The sequence below is a fragment of the Anser brachyrhynchus genome, assembly GCF_964034855.1.
Source record: "Anser brachyrhynchus genome assembly, chromosome: 13".
Classification (NCBI taxonomy): domain Eukaryota; kingdom Metazoa; phylum Chordata; class Aves; order Anseriformes; family Anatidae; genus Anser; species Anser brachyrhynchus.
In genome coordinates this window covers 5,461,302-5,477,514 of record NC_137708.1, presented here as the reverse complement: position 1 = coordinate 5,477,514, position 16,213 = coordinate 5,461,302, and the positions used below count along the sequence as shown (strand labels likewise).

The 16,213-nt window shown below is 35.4% G+C and overlaps 2 long non-coding RNA genes across 3 annotated transcripts in view; both read left to right on the top strand.

The window, feature by feature from the left end:
• Positions 1-16,213, top strand: part of LOC308177029 — a 41,757-nt gene that overhangs the window by 21,345 nt on the left and 4,199 nt on the right. The gene's annotated exons all lie outside the window — the stretch shown is intronic.
• LOC308177027 lies at positions 2,716-14,872 on the top strand. 2 transcript variants are annotated; one of them, XR_013938803.1, is made up of 3 exons: positions 2,716-5,082; positions 9,771-9,846; positions 12,034-14,872. It is a non-coding gene; the product is annotated as an uncharacterized lncRNA (long non-coding RNA). The 2 variants fall into 2 exon arrangements; XR_013938804.1 differs by having other exon boundaries at positions 10,765-14,872.

The following is a 16,213-nucleotide window of genomic DNA, read 5'->3' as shown; positions in this document are numbered from 1 at the left end:
CTGTTCTCTTTAACACATTGTGGTTTTCTTTCTTCAGTGATGAAAATTTAAATTTGTTCTTTATTTTCTCAGAGCACATTCACCCATTCAGTAGAAAATAGAATCAGGGAAACCGTTATGTTTAGCTTGCAAAGCATACTCATCAATATCTCTACTAGCAACATAATCTGAAAAGTAATTCATTTATTGGCACATTTAACACTCCCTACTTTATACATCACTCTGTCAAGCATCATTGGAATCAAACAAGTCAAACAGTCAAATTTACTAATTCTAACAAGCAATAGCCTCTGGTTATACAGTTATCAGAACAGTGCCCTTACTGAGCTCACTGCAAGGTGGATCAATGCAATTATCATCCACTGACATATGGCAAGAAGCTATGAGTATTTTCACATGAACTAAATTGAATGGGACACAAATCGTTGACTTATGTCAAGGAAAGCAGAGAGAGCACCTGATATACTGCAAATTTCAGGGGAGCCTGACAGGCCATGAGTGAGGAAAACAGAACTGCATGTTGTTGATACTGTTCTGGACAAAAATCACTTAACCACAGTGCAGCTTAATATTTGCTCTGTCACCTCCAGCAAGTTAAGTAGTGCAGTGTGCTCTGCTTCATGTATGTCTCCTTTATTTATGCCAGTGTTTTCTTGCTCATTTTCATGTTCTTTCCAGAGAGTAAATGCCCTTATAACAAGTAACTTTTGTTAAATATAATTGGGAAAGTTGTAACTGCCACTGACAATTTATATGGAAAATAGCAAGAGTTAATAACAAGAGTTTCAATAGTCAAAATGTTTTCCACACTGTTGTCAGACTCAGCAATGTAGATAACTGTTTAAGAAGACTGAAAACTATACTTTTTGTTTTTTCCTTTTCAAATATTGACTGTCATTTTATGAAAACAAACAAACAGTAATAGTGACTTAATTTAATTTGAATACTGGAAATTTTGTTTCAGCTTAAGACCATGTTTGTAGATAAAGAGGAAGTGTGGTTCAATGTGTTTAGTTCACCCTATTTGGTACATAAAAGCATAGTAGCACCAGCTAACTTCAAGAGTTTTTGGTTCCCAAAACTGGAAACTAATCTCTTTAAGCTACAATGAAATTCATAAAGAGAGGGATAGATTTTTTCATGGGACAATTCAGAGTGAGAATCTAACTTAGATGCTTTGAATTGGATTTCTCCAAAGAACATCCTCCTACTATTTTTGGTTCTATAGCGTGTGACTGGTTTTCTAACAGACACTTTTGTTAGGTGACAGAAAGACCGTGTAGGTATCTCCTTACAGCCCCATGAAGGTCAGGAATGGGACAAAAATTTTCTTGCTCTTGCTAAATAGCGAATTCTCTGTAAAATACAATTTAACTCTCTTGAAACAGTTTATGTGAGTAAAATTCACAAAACAGATAAAATTCTGCAGATAGGTTGAATGTGGGAAAATACCGTTTCCTGGTGAGTAATGACTGTGCTTTTTATAATTAGTATGTCTGAATTTTATTTCATTTTCATCATGACTTTAGAAAATATTAATTAAATAGGCTGTGAATGTGCAAAGGTTAAATACTCTCAAGAAAAATGTGCAACGATGCCAGACAGAGATACATATGTATGTTAAATATATTTGTTACCTTCTTTAAGCAAGTATTTGAAATAGATTTGTGAGTTGCCATGAGTGTTATAGATCTGTTCAGGTGCACAGTTGCCAAATTTCACGAGTTATTTATTTTTTATAAATCTTCCTTTCAATAGCTAATTTAATTAAGTTTAATCCTGCAAGCCATTTTGCTTGAACAATGCACTTTTAATGTAAATCAACAACTGTTTTGAGGGAAGTTAGCATATGTAGAGCATACAGTGAAAGAAATTTCAGTTTGACAGAGGATTCAAATAAGTTTGATTCATGTTTTGAGCATTTGGGATCAGCGTACCAGGAGAGGTAGGGAGAAAATCTCCTAGCAAAGGTTAGAGGTTTCATTTCTTTAGCCTAGCAGGAACTACTGACTGCTTTCTGCCAGTCCACTTTTTCAGGGGGAAAAAAAAAAAAAAAAAAGTAAAACAACAATATCAAAAATAGTAGCTGCCTAAGGATTAACTTTAGAGCTTTTTGAGTTTTCTCCCTTTTGTTTCCCTTGTGGCTGACAAAATCTCCTTACTGTTTCAATTACCCCAGGCCTGGGCACTTTCTTTCCATAGACCATTTCCTTCTAAATGCCTTTTGGCTTTTACTCAAGTCTCCATCCATCACGGCCTCTTTCTGAAAAACTTTAAAGAGAGCAGCTCTGATGAAAACTCTGGAGAAACAAGACAGCTTTCAGGCCTTTCATGTACTGGCTGGACAAGCAAAGAATGGAGAAATAGACTTATGAGAGTACACAATGACTTTATATTCAGTAGAAAACCACAAATACTCAAGGGCCATTCTCATCCAGTCTGTCCTTCAACTGACAGCAAAAAGATATCTCAAAACCATTTTTTTGCTTCCATTTTTTGATGTGTTTCAGAGGGCATTGTGGCCTCCGGTAATAAAACACCCTCAAAGACTGCAACCTCTAAGTTAAGCTCTTAACTAGCCAGAGCGATGTATTCCCACCATGTTCCTGTTAGCTAGTGTGGGGAATACAGCTGGTGTAGTGTTTATCTAGCAGTTCTGATCTAACCTGAAGATGAACTTTTCTCAGAGGCCATACTGAATGTGCGTTCATTGGCCATATAAAAAAACTCCAGGAAAATGAAGATTATATTAACAGAAAACTTGAGGAGTAAATACCTTCAGGAGTTATTAATAATTAATGAATTTCAGCTATGCATCCATGGATTTTGCCTGTCATTCCTCTACCTGGATTTGTATTTGCTGATTATGTTTCAGTTGTATTTGTTTCCCTAAATGTGTTTGAGTAAATGTGTAGCACAATAAGAAAAGTATCTTACTGTTTAATTTACAATGGATGCTGACTCTGCTTATCTGAATACTGGGGTGTGTGTATGGATAGATTTAACTGTATCCTTTTTTTTTTTTTTTTTTTTTACAAGTCCTAACATTAATAGTTATTACCTTAGCCAAAAGTTTCCTTCAATACTGACTGCTTTGTAATGTCTGATGTCTTTGTGTTGTGGTTTAACCCAGCAGGCAGCTAAGCACTACATAGCTGTACAGTCGCTCCACCTGCCCAGTGTGATCAGGGAGAGAATCAGGAAAAAAGACAAAACTCATGGGTTGAGATAAAGATGGTTTAATAGGACAGAAAAGGAAGGGAAAATAATAATGATAAAAGGATATACAAAACAAGTGATGCACAATGCAATTGCTCATCACTCACTGACTGATGCCCTGCCAGTCCCCAAGCAGTGGCAGCCCTATTTCCCAGCCAACCCACCTAGTTTTGTTGTTCTACATGACTCCATATAGTATGGAATATCCATTTGGTCAGTCTGCATCTGCTGTCCTGGTTTTGTCCCCTCCCGGCTTCTTGTGCATCACCAGCCTCCTCACTGGCAGGGCAGTGTGAGAAGCTGAAAACTCCTTGGCTTAGTGTAAGCACTGCTCAGCAAAAACTAAACCATCAGTGTGTTATCAGCATTGTTCTAATCCTAAATCCAAAACACACCACTGTAGCAGCTACTAAGAAGAAAATTAACTCTAACTCAGCTGAAACCAGAACAATATCCAGCCCTTCTTCTATACCATTTATGTCATGATCAGGTCTCACACTTTCCAATACATCCCAATTAATCACCGCCACCTTTCCTGTTTTTTGACATATACACACAGATATAATTCCCTTAGTCTATTGGCCATCCCTTTAAAATATCTGTTGAGTTTGTTCAGTCCATGACTTTGGGCTCCATCTGTCATAACAGTCCTTCAGGGCAGAAGAGATGGTGTGTGGTGTTGGATTGTTGCATGCTGAAGCCCATTCTTGTTCCATCACTGCTGTGCTTGTCTGATTCTATCACTGTTGCACTTTGCTGGGTTCCATCAAAATAGTCTTCACTGATCTGGGTGATTCATACCATAATACTGTTGATATGGCATATAGCAACCATAGTAGTGATGAAACAGTATAATATAACAATTAACTTCATATAACTCAAATCACTGGCTATTCTTGCCCCAACTCAAATCCCCTTGAAGTACACATCAGACTTCCCCATCCTTACGCATTACCCACTAACTGCACCCAGGTCCTTGAGCAAAAGCAATCCCATGGACAGGTTTGCCTTTGCCCAAGGCAGGAATAACCCAAACTGTCTTCTCCAGCGTGTTCTTTATGTGCACTACAGGGATTTTATCCTGTTTTGAATGGGCAGGGCCAGCTCAATTTGCAGTCTGCCTTGTGTTGACTAAGCAGGTGGTCTTTGCTAATTGTGTAATCCCAATGTTTGAATCTCCCAGCACACATTGCCTTCAGTGTTGTGTTTAACAGTTCATTATATCATTCAATTTTCCCAGAGGCTAGTGCATGATAGAGGATGTGATATACCCATTCAATACTGAAGTATTTGGCCCAGGTGTCTATGAGGTTGTTTGGGAACTCTTTCTGGGGTGCAGTGTCACCATAAGACTTACTTTTCAAGGTCCAGGATAGTGTTCTGGGTGGTGACAAGGGGCACGGAATATGTTTCCATCCATCCACTGGTTACTTCCATCATTGTAAGAATATGGTGTTTGTCTTGGCAAGGTTGTGGAAGTGTGATATAATCAATACATCAGATATAGCTGCTGGCGCACCAGCAATCAGCTTGTGCTGATTGTGCAATCAGATTGTGGTAGCAATCAGCTGTTCTTCAACCCTCAGGAACCCCAAAACAGAAGGGATCTCCAAGAGACCAGGCAAGGTACACAGGTGTTTAATTTTCTGTGTCTCCAAGGCACTTATGCCAAAAGCTCATCAGTATCCTTCTGGGTCCTTCTTGGGTCCTCTCCTGAGGTAGTCTATGGCAAGGATGCACAGAGCCTCTGGGCCAGTTATGATAGGGTGCTTTTGCCACTCCTTCTCCAATAGGCTCACTTTTGCCTCCAATGCAGTTAGCAATACACACCTGTGGGTCTGATGTTCCAGGCTATTGAATAAGGTAAGTTTACAATAAAATAGTGATATGTTATGGTACCTTCTGTACTTGAACATACCTTTGATTTAATTTCTATTGATTACATGTTCTACCTTCTGTTTTTCCACACCTTGCTTGTCTTCTCCCTTGAGAACAAAATTACAGTTTGTCTGTTGAAAAACTTAAACGTTTTTTGTACTGCCAGGTTGTATCAAATTAATGAATTTAGTAAACTGTAACATTTCTTGGTCACACGCTCTGAGCTCAGAATAGACATCCTTCAGGCTCACATTAATATGTACTTAATCAAATAGCAGTTCATTTGAGCTTTGTGGATATCTTTTTAAGGATGAGGGTTAAAATCATATTATTCAGAATATTTCTATAATCTGTAAATGTTACAAAAAAAAGATAAAAAAATGAAATATTAGATCAGGGTTATAACATCCTTCATTTCTCAGTGTGGAAGTTCCTTTTCTGAGTTTAAACCTGCTACACATTGTTTTACCGGTAAGTCAAAGAGTAGCATTACTGTATTTATAATTTACATGTTGTCTCAGATTATTATTAAGAGACTTTGTGTTCAAGTTCAAATACTTTCAAAAATGACATTTATTAAAGCTTTTTATTAAAACATTAACCATTGGGAGGACAGAAAATGCATTTGCATCAAATACAAACAAAAATTAGAAATGACTGAAATTCTAATTTTTAAAGAATGGAATTTCAGAGTACTGTTACAGTAGGGGAATACCACGCTACAGATTCCCTATAAAAAGGACTTCTTTATTACATCTTTCCTACTCTCTTCCTCCCCCCCCCCCCCCAAAAAAAAAAAAAAAAATACAGAGACATAAGTAAATCGCCTTTTAAATTGTAGGGCTTATGAAAATTGTCCTTTATATTGAGTGAGGGAGGAGAGAGATGTGCATGATAGTGAGTGTGCATACAATTTATCTTCTTCTAGTTGGAGATAATCACTTAGGCTGAGCATGCCCAAAGATGTCTTGATGTCTGATGCAAAGCTTTGAAGAGAAACATTAATGAAGCTAAGATGTTTTCATTAAAGAACTTCAAGCCTATGTGTATATATTTATATATACTTTTTTTTTTTTCACAAAAGAGTTTGCCAGTACCACAAGCAACATATGTGCCTTGTTTGTAAGATACCTGTGACTGTATGTAATTGAAACTTGGATTCATTGGAAAGATCAGTGCACCATAAATGTAATGGTAACTGCATGGCAAATAAACAATAAGTCTGCCCTTTTGTAGCTGCCCCAAAGCCATTAATGTCATAGATGTCAGAAAGTTGCTAAGACTCTTTTAAGTGTCTGACTTCAAAGCTATGTAAAGGTGTTGTAAGGACAGCAAGAGGAAAACAATGGGTCCAGAGAGTGTTCAGATAAAACTGAGTCTCATCTCTTCTGTTGTACAGAGAAAAACAATTTAACAATTGTGAAGCTTCTCTTCCCTCAAGGATCTTGCAGCCTGCTCACTCAAATCCTGCTGTTCAGATGCTGTTCTGCTCTCCATTTATTCTCTTTAGTACCACTTAAAAACAGGTGAACGTGGACCAGGAAGTAGCATGAGCCAAGAACACAAACCTTTGCTAGAAACTGCAGCTGAAAAAGAAGGGAGGGGTGGGAGTTTGGGGAACTCAGTGCTGAAATGCTCTTGCAGCCTTTCATTGCATTCATACATAGCTATATCCTGCACAGATGGGAATAGAAAGCAGATTAATGGGCAGATCCTATCCTAGTGATTTTTCTTTCTAAGACGCTAGTTCACCACTGGCAAAACATCTTTTTTTTTTTTTTTCTTAGCATTCTTACCTTTAGTTATATTTATTTATCTATGCAGTGTTCTGGATTGTTACATGGGACTCTATTTTTCCCCTTATAAAAATCACTCTTTCCAACCTGTTTAATCTGTTACTTTATTAAGTAAACATTTTTTAAAGATTTAAATTAAAAATTGAAGTCGAATATTATTTGCAGTCTTAAGCAAGTAGCTACAGGAAGATTAAGCAAACATACAAGTACCACAAAGCAAGTCCTGCAGCTATGAAGCCATAAGTGATTTCACTCATATGGAAGAGCCTGAGTCTGGATAGCCACCAAGCAGTGTGAGCAAAGTTCTACTGATTTTGTGCCAGCCAGGCCACTAAGGGCTGCCTTATCTTCATCAACAAAACCGTTAGTAATCCTGATTGTTGGAAGTGGTAGGAATGTTTGCTTCAATAGTTATAAAGATGTATAATATTTACTTTCTTGTAAATCACATAGATTGGAAGTCCTTAAAAGTTAGCAAATTCCCCACTTTGTTCTCTATATAAAGTTACACTGTGGAAGGCAGTCATCTAGATCAAAGAGAGATAGGACAGTGGCACTGAAAACAGAATAAGGGATATTAAAAGGGGTAGTAAATATAATCACTAATTAAAAGGCTTATATGATTACTAAGGGGGGTGGGGGGGCAGAACAGGAATATCAATAGTGAATAGAATAAGTACAAGAGAGGTTTAAATAAAAAAAGTTTGGGAGTTAAAAATAACATTGTTAAACCTGAAACCTGTGGAAAGAATAACCACTATGTCAGGATTTAAAAAAAAAAAAAAAAAAAGCTGTTTCCAGTCCTTGTGAAACAAGGGTTACCGGTTATAGCTGGGAAGGATAAGAGGAAACATTTACTAAAACACACCATGTATAATCATCTAGCCTAAGTGACTTAAATCCTGGAGTCCTAGAGAAACTAATTGTATGTAGTCCTGGACCATAAATATTAGTATCAACATTAACAAGAAAATAGGGGTTGCATGAAAAGATTGAGGTTGTCCAATTGCCCCAGCACTGGATAAAATGAAAATCATGACCTGCGAATAATTACATATTGACTGGATTGATATTGATTCTAGATAAAACAAAGGAACCATTGAGTTGGGACTTTAATAAGAATGATTATCACAATGTTGATTCTTACATTGCTTGTCTATTTTTGTGGAAGATGTCTCTTCAAACCTTCCTTTCTGTATTTGTTTGTTTTGACAGGCTTGCAGACCTGGTCAAAACAGAGAATCAGTATCATATCTGGATTTCTCCAGCTACATGTTGATTGAAAGCTCTCACTGCATGCAGTAACAGGTTATATTGCAGAATAAGTTTAAAAGTGACTCCCTCAGAACAGATAAATTCAAGTTGCTAATGGGAAGAAAAGAAAGTACAGACTAATTACTGGATAATGAGAAATTACTGAGTGATTAATATTTGCTGGAGACATATACAGAATATGTGGAGCCATATGCAGAATTTTCAGTGAAGTTTTCAAATGACATTTGTGGGGCAACAAATGATGACTAAGATGAAATACTGATGAAGAGAAAGGTATTAGATCCCAGGTATAGATGACCTGATCGAAAGGCTACTCAACAGCAGCCATGCAAGTGGAGCATATTCACTGCATCAACCCGTCCTCCTTCAGGGCAAAAGTTACAACTTCATTAATCTCCTCCTCCTTCTGCCCAGTACATCTGATCTTAAGAAAGACCTGGAGCACTTAATTAAATGGTTACAATTGAATACTGATATACACAATGATATGCATTTCAAAATGAAGACCACACTCTGTGCTTACAATGTTGGAGCTCTTGTACAGAAATGCAGTAAGTTAAAAAGTGTTTTAATGGTCATTCTGAGTAGATATACTATTGGAATTAATTTCAGAGCTGATCCAAAAAATGCCCAAAAATGAAAAAAAAAAAAAAAAGAAAAAAAAAAGCATAATCTAGGAAATTAAAGGATTTTGCTTTTTTTTTTTTAACCTAGTCATGCTAAAACTACCACAGTTAAAAAGGAATATCAATCTAATCAAATAGGAATACAGAAAATTCATGAAACATATCCAGAATTTGGAAAATCAAGCTTTCTGTCATAAAGAATGGTCTTATCAATGAGGAAGTTGAAAGAAGACTTGATGTTTCTTTAGAAGTGCTTAGACACGGCTTCATTTAAATACTGCAATACACTAAGATCTTTGTATGCAAAGACTGTTAACTGAGGTTAGAGAAATATATTGCTTAAGTAGGATTATGATTTCATAGTGCTCTTACAGATGATGCAAAGATGCAATTTATCATTCAGAATCTTTGATGAGAGGTAGAACAGCTTTTAAGATGCATGTGAATAAATTTGTCTTAATTGAAATTTTCAGCTTGTGTGTACTGAGGAATTATGCTAAATCTTTCAGGTGGTCTGTTCTACCTTTCTGGGGCATTTAGTGATATTCTTTTTGCTCTAACTACTCTCATAACTCTTACTTTCACAAAAACGTAACACTTTATAGTCAGTCTCATGCTTCAGAGCTTCACTTAGTCATCTGACCAATCAGAAATCAGCATTAGTTTCCCCTCACATAGGAATATTGTCTTAACACGAGTTACTATTATTTTTTTCTCCCTTCTGAAGCACTGTGTTTTGTTTTGTTTTATTTTGTTTTGTTTTATTTTGTTTTGTTTTATTTTGTTTTCCACATGAAGATAGGATGATAAACTGTGGGTGCTACAGGGAGCTATTAGAATTGCTGCTCAGCTTGGCCCAGAGTAGAGAAAGCCTTTCTTCAGCCTTCTCTTTGGTGAAATAAATATGCTCTGTTCTTTAAGCTCTACAACACAAAGCTGCATTTTCCAATTTTGGAATTATTATTTTCTTCTTCAGTGTGTGCTCACCAGGCGGATCATCTGTGTATCTTACTCAGCCAGTTTCCTGCCGTTGGATATCAATTGTCCACTAGGTATTTTCTTTTTCTATTCTCACTGTCAGTGTGTTTTGGAGGGTTTCTTGAAGATTCAGAAATTTTAATAATTAGGCTTGATGTTTGTTAGAAGGGAATCAGGTTATAAAGAAGGGTATGTGATATACAGGTTGTTGACTTCCAAGATCTAAAAGTCCCTCTGAGAACATTTAGCTAATAAATGTGTGTAGTCCACACAACTCATATGGAAGTGATCTGTAGTCAGTGAGTGTGTTCTCCAGAGGACAATTCAGTGTGCCAAATTAGGAGGGAATTAATTATCTTCTGGTAATTGATGGTGAAATAAATTGATATTGTAGAATTAGACTACAGTCCATACTTCCAGTTGGCTAAAACTATGTGAAATAGATGCCACGTACTTGATAAACAGCCTAATAATATATTTTTTCTAATTGAAATGTTATTAATGTAACGTTTGGCTACAGACAGGTGATAAATAGCATTTTTTTTTTTTATTATTTAGATTATCTGATTCACTTTTCAGGAATTGCAGTTATCATAGTCTTATCATTATATTATCAGTTGACACATAACCATGGCCACACACACAACCATGAGAGTAGTTCTGTAGTTATTAAATGGGAAAATAAAAATGGATTTGTTGAGGTGCATCATTACTCTTAAATGTTTCCTTTGTTTTATATTATGTACTGCATTTTTCTCTTAGAAAGTATAATGTTTAAGATCAAAACAATTATGCAAATCACAGTAAAGAGCCCAAGTCATGAAGGGCTAAGATAAAGGACTTAAATATTTGTTTCTTATCTTCTTGTTATATATGGGATGAGCTGCAAATAAAAACCTAAGAATGCTATAATTCTGAGAGGAAGTATAGTATGAGATAAAATTATGTAGTATATGTAGCATCTATTCCTTCATGATATTGTCCTGTTACAGGTTCAATTTGGAGTTATTTGGCATAGATTTCCCAATAGCATTAGAGGGAGAATTGTGGAATTTCAGTGTCGGATCCTACACTCAATGTGGGCAGAGTCATCTAACAGAAAGAAAAAATAACAACACACATCTCAGTAGGAAAAGATATCTAATATCCCAGCAAATAAGTTTCTCTTTTTCTGCATAAAGCTATATGGTTTGGGGGATAAGAGGAGGAAGCGTTAACCATCACCTAATTTAAACACAATTTCTACTTTAAATTAACTCGTGCAACTAGATTTCTTATTAAAAATTGATAATTTTTTCATATTTACAAATAATAGTAATATTTTATAGTATGTCTTAATTAATATTAATGTTATAGTATGTTTTACTTAATTAATAGTGATGTTTAAATTAAGTAATCTGATCTAAGGAGGCATGTAAAAATCTATATTACAAAATGAATTAATAAAGTTTTTACTTTCTGATAGTGGTGTACTTTCTGGAATATGATGTAAGACATCTCCTGCCAGAGAAGCGGTTAACGCAATCATCACATTATATGACAAATCTCTGTGCATTCCAAAACATGATGATTTTGCTGCACCTGCCTAATACTGTTTCATTAACCTCTCTTCTGAATTCTTATACTAAGCATTTACTGTTTAATTTTCACTGGGATATCACAAACAAGGGGTGAGTTGTGACTGTAGAATATAACTCTATCAAGTTAACTGCTTGTTTTCAGAAACCACACAGGTATAGGTTGAGTATGCACTTGAGCTTTTCCATTTTTTCAGTTCTGTCTCACTATTGGAGTTAAAATAGCTGTACTCCAACTCTAAGCGTGAACTTTTAAAAAAAAAAAAAAAAAAAAGGAAAAAAAGAAAAAAAAGAAAAAGGTAAAAGTAACTGCTAGGAAGGAAGAACTAACTTACTGGATGTCAGAGGTCCCTTGACGGTGCTAAACTTTAATAGAGGATGAGTTGCCTGTATTTTTCCATGCTGAGAGGGCTACCTATTTTGTCTGCTCAGACTGACAGGTCTGAAAATGAATGATTTTTCCTCAGTCATGATGGATACCTTTTCTAGACATATTGTAGCATAATGGACAAATAACTTCTCTTAAAGACTTGTCATATAATTTGAAGGAAAAAAAAAATTGTACCCCTGAGACAGACATTTCTATCTATATCCTCTGGGAATAATGAGACCTTAGAGCAGAGTCTGAGGCTAAGAGTTGGTTCAAAATACTGTGACGTGATGTGTCCTTATCTTCTTTTACAGATAAGACGGCCAGATGTTCTTGCACAGAAAATCAAAGAGCAGGCTGTAAAATGATAGGAAATAATAACAATAAAAACAAAACAAACAAACAAACCAAAAAAGAAAAACACACAAAAACAAACAAACAACTCTACAACTGATATTTCCCCTTTCCTTTGAAAAAATATTTCCTCCACAAATCCTTTTTTTTTTTTTTTTTCCTCTCTGTTTTCCTTGGGGACCCACACTTATCCAAGCTGCAGTGACCATAGCTGAATCCCATCTGAATACTGAAAATCTAAACCTCCATATTTAGTTTCAAATATTTGTGTTATTAGCAAGCCACCTTGAAAAGACAACTATTTGCTGGTAAAGAATAAGAACACAGAACTGGAGATCATTCTTACACTGCCAAGCATAACAGAGGGATACTGAGGACAAAGAGAGCTTTGCAATTTGCTTTATCGATCTACTCCTCTCCCTCAAGCCTTTCAAGTCCCTTCAGCTTGTCTTGGAAGCAGCTGGTACAGATGCTGTGACCCTTACTTAGCATAAAATGCTTATGAAGCAGAAGGTGGTGCGAGGTCTGGGACTGCTGCAAGACATGGCCATACAGTGATTTACTTGTTCCTTTGTGTACAATAGTACAATATTTTTGCTGTTCCCTGGGGAGAGGGAGGCAACTCTTAATTCACCAGCCCTGTTCTTCTCCTGCCCTCTATGGACCTTCAGAGTTCCTTAGCAGTATGTGCACTCAGTGACCCTACAGCCATATACTCATGTCTGCACAAAGAATCATCCATGTTCTGTCCCTGCTGGACAGGCTGGGGGGCAGTTGGGAGCTCAAGAAGATGTCCTATAAACCTCTGACAGTATTGCAGGTTGAGGAAGAGCTGGTTTCAGGGTGTGGCGTGAGAACTGCGCAACAAGGACAGGGAAGCATTTTCCTGGGGGAAGACATGGAGCTGAAAGGCCATGCAGAGAAGCCTTGGATATTGCTTGAACTGTTCCTGAAGAAAATTCTGGCACAGAGAGGAAGCATGAGCAATAGGGACAGGGTAGGCCTGCAGATTTGGAATAATAAGCAGTGAAGTCAGGATTGCATTTGGGAGATGTGTTCACCCTAGCCTGGAGGACATTATTATCACTGTGTAAAGTAGCAGTATTTTTAATTTCCTTCAACTACTGCCTGATTAGTCTCCTGTTATTAACACAAGATGTTGGATGGTTGCTGTAGAAGTTTCTGTGTTGGTTTCAAAGGCTGCTTTTCCCTTCAATTCATAATGTCAATCAGTGCCAAAGAGAAAGAGGTGACTGACTGACTCATGAATATGCATAGATCCGAATGGTAAATGAGTTAATGATGAGCTCTGATGGTATTCCTTTTCCTAGATCTTCTCATCTATAAAAAAAAAAGGATTGTTTCTGCATGCTGAAAGTCCTGCTATGGTAGGATGGGACTGTTACCGTGGGATGTGTCCAAAATGCTACATTTCGGATGTGTCCTAAGCACTTTGATGCTTTCCAAAAAGAAAAGAAAAGTTTAGTAAATTGTTTAAAGAAGTCTAACAATAGACTCAGGGAAGACAAACAAAGGAAATTAAAAGAAAAAAATATATATATACATAAAGATTGGCATCTGTCAAATGTTATGAGATGTGTCAAATGTTAATCATAACAAAAGATGTAATTCATTTTAAATCTGCATAATAATACACATAGAGAATATTATACTATAAAGCAAATAATCAGTATTTGGGTATGTGATGCTTGTGCATAACAATCCATCACTGTACCTGTTTGCTTTAAAAATTGCTATGTGGAACTGATTAAATGTGTTTTGATCATTAACAAAAGAATCTTGGTTATTTCTAACTCTCTCAAGGTTTCAGAATTCCTTATTATTACATTATTACATTCCTTATTATTACATTTTGAGGAAATAGTAAGATTGCTCTTTGGTGTTTCATTCACTGCCAGTGAGTAACAGTCACCTTCTGTGGGCTATGAAACAGAGGTGTTCACAGCTGGGTGAGAGATTCACTATGATTTGGGTCTGCAGTTCTGTATGGACTGGCAAAAACTTCTGAGTATTTTTTTTCACTTGGCAATACAAAATATTATCAAAAAAACCCAAACCACCCACACACAAAACAAACAAACAAACAAACAAAAAACTCATCTAAAATTCCAGAAAGATGTTTTAAAATATGAAAAGAAAGATACATGAAGACATTTTTGGTTTGTTTTGTTTCATTTTAATTTTGAAATGACATTTCATCGAGAAAGTTGCCTAAAATTAAATACCAGATTTTAAGGTTAAAATATACAGCTAAAACTAATGTTTCATTTGACTCAAAACAAGATCTGTTGTTTGTTCTGAGCACAGTAGAAAAAAAGATTGACCCAAAATTGATTAAAAATTGTAGTCTCCCATCAAGAAAAAAGCTAATAACATTTTTTCACAGATCTAGTGAAGTACTTCTTAACATTATCTATTAAAATCAAAGTTATATATGAAATTGTATTACAAAATCCCCATTGCCATTTATGAGGAAAAATGCTGTTTACAAACCTAACCATTATATGTCATTTCACTGCAGAATATACTTTTTTTTATTATTATTGGAAAAGTGTCTCTGATGAACAGGTTGTAATTAATAATATACATCAACCTGTTTTAAGTGTAGACCAGAAATATAGTATGGACGGGTCATTTGTATAAGACCTGAGTGATCCTATCATAGAATATATGCTATACACTATATGCAGTGTTTGATTTGTCTCACAAGTTTTTACACCTTTTCACAGAAAAAAAAAAAAAATATATAATATATAATATATATAATATATAATAAAATATATAATATATATAATATTATATATACATATAACTATGGTCCTTTCCCATATATATATATGAATATATATATATGAATATATATATATATATATATATGAATACATATATATATTCATATATATATATGGGAAAGGACCATAGTTACCTAAGATATATAAGTCCTTGAACAAGTAAATCCTCTTAGGGTATGTTTTTTAATAGGTTAACTGAGATACAGAAAAGGTAAGGCCAGTAGTTTCAAATTTTGCCACCAGTTTGCAGAAATTTCAACTAGGGCTGGGTACATGGAGTGCTGCAAGTGCATGGTAATAGTGGAACTCAAGTACTTAACTAAAAAGCTATTTGAAGCCTTATAAAGCCTAGTACTAAGTGCCTTCAGAAAGGGATACACTGAGAATTACAGCTCCTAAATTTCAATTTTTATTGTTCCTTCTGAAATTACAGTGGAGTTGCAGTCCACAAATTAAATCATTGACCACAGCCCTCATTAAAAGTCAATATCTATGTAAATTACTGTATTCTGGGATCTGAGAAACTGAAGTATTTCTCTATATACAGAAAAGGAAATTACTTTTTCTATGGCATACACATCAATATTTTAACATATATAACATTATAATTGAGGCAAAGTACCTCAATTACAACCTCAGTGTCTTACCATCAACTATTTGTAAACCTGTGAAAAATATTTTAATTTTCTTCTTTTTTTTTCATTGTAATTCTGAAAAAGAGATTCTTACAAATGTAAACATGAGTATTAAGCTTAAATAAATCTGTTTATGCAAGAAATTCTTCCAAGCTTTTAGTTGCTAAAATATGTTAACAAAAATGCAAACCAGTTCTGATGGAGGACAGAAAAACAACTGACCGTGGTTGCTCTGGTAACAATTTGCTTTTTTCTGTGAGTGTGTGTAGGCATGCATGGATATAAGACAGATATCTGTATGTAGCTCATAGTTAGTCACATATTTGTACATGTCCATTTACATGTGCATCAATCCCCCTCTCAAATTCCTTCACATTATATTACTGATGGATCTATCCCCTTTTTTCCTTTAAACTTCATTAATCATCCTTGTAAATGGAATACTTCCCCAGAGTGACATTTTTATGTTAAAATTATATTATATTAGATTTGAAAAGCAACCTAATTAAGGTAGGCATCCTGTAAGCTATATAAGTCTCACCTCCCAGTGGAATCATGGAACATTTAGAAAAATAATGAATTACATCTTATATAATCTTTATTGCTACTTTTCAAAATGAATAGTATATTCAGTTTGGGTTGAAATAACATATCCCTAAGGTACAATTCATTTCCACAAATTAGATTGGTCC